We start from the raw sequence: 5,755 nt of genomic DNA on the forward strand, positions 1-5,755 counted from the left end.
TGCCTTATCATTTTTAGGCCTTAGGAGGCTGCAGTCCCCCAAGGTCATAGAGGCTTTGGACAAGAGGTTTTATTTAGAATTGGAGGCCCTAGATAAACAAATCCATACTTGCTTCTTCAGGGTTTTTTTTGTTTTTTGTGTGTAAAATTTCATCACCTGATTTATACTTATTCAAAGAGACTTTAGCTTGCTTTTCTAGATTTGGATAGCTCACACAAGACTTCTCATTAGATTGATAATCCTCTTGCTTTTCCTCCGGTAGAGGTTCTAAAACCATCTTAAGTTGAGCCCACAGAGACAATGTCTCCAAGGGGATACTCTGCCCATCTCTGTGTGCTTTCTTTAAGTTTGTACTGACTTCCTCCCAAGTTCCTAAAGATCTAAAGTTCCTTCCCCTGGGACCTATGGATTATGCTTTTTTTCTACTTGCAGAAAACCTTGCATCTTTTTTGTTGTTACTTTTATGTCCTGTTTTTTCAGTAAGTAGATGAGTGTAATACCATACATTTCAGGTTTACTTTTACCTTGCCAGATTGTCCTCTTTAAAATACTTGTTCTATTATTACTATTTCTACTACTTATTTGCCAATCCCCCAACTGGATCCTCACTTCAAACAATTTTTCCAATTCATTCCATGTCTGATGGGGTTAGACAACCATTGCACGAGGTAATTTCTCCTTTGGGAGAACTTCCCCTGGCCCTGTCCAGGGACCCAAATTGTGGGGTACCAGCCTCCATAATCAAATGGGTCCTAGGGGTGGTTGTGTAATTGAGAACTAAAATTAAAGAGACAACAGACAATTTCTCACCTCCCAGATGGCCATTATCTCAGCAGCCAGGTCCGTGCAGGAAGAGCAGACTATATTTCCAATCATGGCATATATACATTTCGGGGATGTGAAAGCCCCCCTAATTACATCATAACAGGAAGGGTTTTACTTTAGGCATACATGCATACACAATAGGCATACACAATAGGAAGGGGAGGCGCTAGGGGTACACATGTGCCAAGATAAGCGGACTCTAGATTCAAGATGGCAGCCTAACCTTTGTCCTCCTTGAATTGGCTTGACCTTGTCCTGGGGCTCTCCTTCAGTGGAATAATCCACTATCCTTATCAGAAGGGAGTGGGCCCTACTTAGGATGGGACAGACTGTAGAGTCTGATTTCTCTAGATGACTGATAACCCTCAGGGAGATAACCTCTAAGCAGTTGACCTCCAAGTTTATAGTCATTGACCATGTGTTAGCAAGGAACAACTTAGTTCGGCATATAATATGGGGAGACAACCTAGGGAAATTTTTTTCTGTATCCTACAGTTATGTAACTACCATATTGGTGAAATTAGGCTAGTTTTCAGAACTTGGGCACTGATCATCATCAGATTTAATCGGTCAGAGGAGTGGCTTGTTCCCTATGGGTTTTGTACCAGTTTCCTGTCATTACCTCTCCCAATATCATAGTCCTGCCAGTACTCATCTCATACCTGGCCCCCAGCACCCTTGACCATACTGCTTGCCTTCCCTAAAACCTGTGTCCCAGTCTGTTCAAACCATTCAGTTATCCAGATGAGTTCCACTTATATATTGCATGGCATTTTCTACATCTGATCTTGAATAGTATTCCACAAAACAAAATCCATATGCTGTTTTCACTTTGTCCAGGTCCATAATGATTTTCTTTATATCACCACTTTTTTGGAAGAATTCGTAGATTTGTTCTTCAGTGGTGTAAAAGGAAAGATTTCCAACATACATAGCACAGCTTTCCTTCAGTAATTTTTCTTGCTCTTCATAATTCCCCTAAAAGTGTTGGTCCCTTTACTCGGTTAGCTTTACATAGGAGACACTGCACAGCGCCTCCTGGAGGTCACCGGACATAATGCAAGGACGTGGACATGGCTTCCTCATCCCCTATTCTTTGTATTAATTCCTCCCTCTGAGCTGCTGAGATGTAAGGAATTTGCATTTCTGGAACTTAAGCTCCTGAAAGTTTTCTGGCACTTTCAAAGTTTTTCAGGAGAGGGATTATGAGTGGCTCTGACTATGCAGCTGTGTTGGATCTCTCCTATGATTCTGAGTATAGTTCCATATTTTTCTCCCTCTCAATCCAGGACCCATTATTGTGATCCATTACAGCAAGAATCAGCAGTCATAGCCAGATGCCACCTAATACTTGTGGTCTCAGGGTCATGAAGTCTGTGGTTTGAATGGTCCATTAGCCCTTGGACTAACTCTTTTTGGTATCTTTGTTTTGTTTTTCCGCTCTGTTCTTTGCTCCAGATGGGGAGAAACCAATACCTTAGATTACCATTCACAAACTTTAAAAATAACAAAACATTTTATTGGAGGCTTGTGCAACTCTTATCACAATCCCTGCAAACATCCATTGTGTCAAGCACATTTGTACATTTGTTACCATCATCATTCTCAAAACATTTTCTTTCTACTTGAGCCCGTGGTATCAGTTCCTCATGTTCCCCTCCCTCTCCATCCCCTCCTCTCTCACGAACCCTTGATAATTTATAAATTATTATTTTGTCATGTCTTACACTGTCCATTGTCTCCCTTCATCCACTTTTCTGTTGTCCATCCCCCAGGGAGGGGTTTATATGTAGATCCTTGTGATTGGTTCCCCCTTTCTACCCCACCTTCCCCTTACCCTCCTGGTACTGCTATTCTCATTGGTCCTCATTCACAAGCTTTTCAGACTCCCTATCATAGTGAAATATAGAACATTTTCTTTCTTTATTTCTTTTAAATCATTTTATTGGAGGCTTGTATAACTCTTATCACAATCCATACATACGTACATACATTTTGTCAAGCACATTTGTAAATTTACTGCCATCATCATTCTCAAAACATTTGCTTTCTACTTGAGACCTTGGTATCAGCTCCTCATTTTTTCCCCTCCCTAGAACATTTTCTTAGTGGACTTTGTTATGTCAATTTATCTAGATGTCCCCCAAGACTATGGTCCTGAGCCCCAGGCCCAATGACTCATTCCTTCAAGGTGTTTAGTTATAGCTAAAAGTTTACAGCACTTTGTGTATAATTTGTTATACTGTATACATGCCTAAGGAGTCCTGGTGGCACGGTAGATTATGCACTAGGCTGCTAACTGTAAGGTCAGCAGTTTGAATCCTCTAGACTCTCCATGGGAGTAAGATGAGGCTTTTTACTCCTATAAGATTTATAGCTTGGAAGCCCACTGAAGCAGTTCTGCCCTGTCCTATAGGGTCTCTGTGAGTCAGAATCAACTCTATGGGAGTGAGGTTGGTTGGATTTATGACTACATGTATAGCACATGTTGCAAATATATATACAGAAATATCATCTGCCAAGTAGCTCACTTCTCTATAATGCTGAAAGCATCTTGTTGTTTGGATATACCATCAGTGTCATCACATGAATGCATGCAGCAACTCATGTATCTATGTATACCCCAGCATGGGCCTTCTCCCATATTAGATCATATAGAATCCTTAGTTATATTTATTATGTGATAAATGAAGTTATAGGTAGCCTAAATGTAATACTTTTAAAATTATATGAATACTAACAACAGCAGTGTAAAAAATCTTTCTACCTTGAATTATAACATTATTAATAACTGTTTAAAACTATTTTGAATTTTTTTCTCCTTTTCTTATAATTATTACTTCATCTTCAAAAAGTGTCACAAATACTAATTATCATAATATTGTAGCTAATTCAAACAACACCCCCCCAAAAAAAAACCCCACTGTCATCAAGTTGATTTGGATCCATATATGGTTTCCAAAGCTGTGAAGGAAACAGATAACCTCATCTTTCTTCTGTGGTTGGTAGGTTTGAACTGCTGAACTTGAGGTTGTCAGTCCAAAATTTACCCAAGGGTTCCACTGGGGCTCCTTATTGTAGCTAAAACACCAGTAAAGTTGACAAAGTTAACAACAGTGAAAATACCAATAGCAATGAAAACAAGAGTGTGTGCTTGTAGTGTATTACTAAGATAGGCTTCTCTCAGTCCAACAGTTTCATGTGAAACCTCCAAGCAATCATTAGCTATTTGACAGTAATCATCATAACTATCTTTTATCTGACTCTAGACCTCCTAATTTATTACATTAATTATTTCAATAACTTAAAAATACTTTTATTGGGGGCTCTTACATCTGTTATTACAATCCATACATTCCTCCAATGTGGCAAGCACATTTGCACATATGCTACCATCATCATTTTCAAAGCATTCTCTTCCCACTTGAACCCCTGATATCAGTTCCCCATTTCTTCCCCCTCCCTTCAACTAACTTTTTAAATGAGTTTTTTCCTTTCTCTCTGGAGCTCTGCTGGCACTGTCAGAGAATTGTTGGACTGCTAGCCACAAAGTCAGTGGTTCAAACCCACCACTCCTTGGGAGAAAGATTAGGTTATCTGTTCCCATAAAAATTTATAGTCTCATGTGGTAATAAATTCTTGACAAGAATCAAAACCAGACGAATCACAAGGAGTTGGAGATTTACAATGCCCGAAATGACCACCTTTTCCAAAATATCACACAGCTGAAACTTTAAGATATCCCACATGGTTGTGAATGCTATTAAGTCCCCAATCCAAAGGTCAGATAAAAGCAAGCCTAATGCTGGGTCTAAAATAAAAAGTCAAGTAAGTCCAAAAATCAAGCACGTCTTCTTGCTTCTTCTACCAACCTTCAGTCAGGAAACAGAAGGTATCAAAAAGGGAAGGCTTTACAGGAGGTGTGTATTTTAGCTTTCAGCTGACCATACTCCCAGGGTGACTGTCACCTGCCAAAGTTGCATGCCTGTCTTTTATTCCTTGAAGAAACTAGCAGGTTTCTCTTAGCAATTTGCTTCACATGTAAAACAGAAAGGCAGTATGGCAGAAAGCAAAGCAAAGACTTAATAAGCAAAATACACTGCCAGCAACAAAATGGGTCTGTGATAGGTAGGTTTACTGTTCCTGTCCCAGCGACCCTATGCACTTCAGGTGTGGACGTCCTGGTCCCAAAGGAAGGAACTCTCCCACCTGGAAACACAGCATGCATTCCACTGAACTGGCAGCTGAGAATGGCCCCTGGCCACTTTGGAATTTGCATGCCTTTGGATCAGCAGGTCAGGAAGGGTGTCACTGTACTGAATGGTGTGAATGATCCTGATTACCAAGGAGAAATTGTACTGGTGCTACATAATGGAGGTAAAGAAGAATATGTCTGGAATACAGGAGATCCCAGGCTGACTCTTAGTACTACCATACCCTGTGGTTAAAGTAAATGGTAAATTACAGCAAACCAATCCTGTCAGGACATCTAATGACCCAGACCCCTGAGGAATGAAGGTCTGGGTCACCCCACCAAGCAAAAAAACACAGCCAGTTGAGGTGCTTGCCGAGGGCAAGGGTAATACAGAATGGGTAGTAGAAGTTAGTTTTGCCTATCAGTTACGACCACATGATCAATTGCAAAAGCGAGGTTTGAGATTGCCAGTTTATTTTCTTTATATGTGCTTATTGAATATCTTTCCTTTGTTCATGTATGATGTGTCAGATACAATTGGACACAGTGTGTTTTCATTTATATGTATGATAGAGTTTTGCTGTTAAGTATAAGTGTGATTTCATTAATGTCTGGAAATTATATATGACTAAAGAATTGTGTACAGGTGCTATGTCAGATATAATTGGACTGTGTTTTCATTTATGTGTATAATAGATAATTGATGATAAGTATAAGTGTGATTTCATCAATGTC

At 39.7% G+C, this 5,755-nt stretch overlaps 1 pseudogene; it reads right to left on the bottom strand.

Annotated features, from left to right (window-relative positions):
• Nucleotides 1-1,415: 1,415 nt before the first annotated feature.
• Nucleotides 1,416-1,881, bottom strand: LOC101654362 (annotated as a pseudogene).
• Between the last annotated feature and the right edge of the window lie 3,874 nt (nt 1,882-5,755).

Source organism: Echinops telfairi, unplaced genomic scaffold, assembly GCF_000313985.2.
Source record: "Echinops telfairi isolate 266 unplaced genomic scaffold, ASM31398v2 ScPeMD7_7423;HRSCAF=8461, whole genome shotgun sequence".
Taxonomy (NCBI): Eukaryota; Metazoa; Chordata; class Mammalia; order Afrosoricida; family Tenrecidae; genus Echinops; species Echinops telfairi.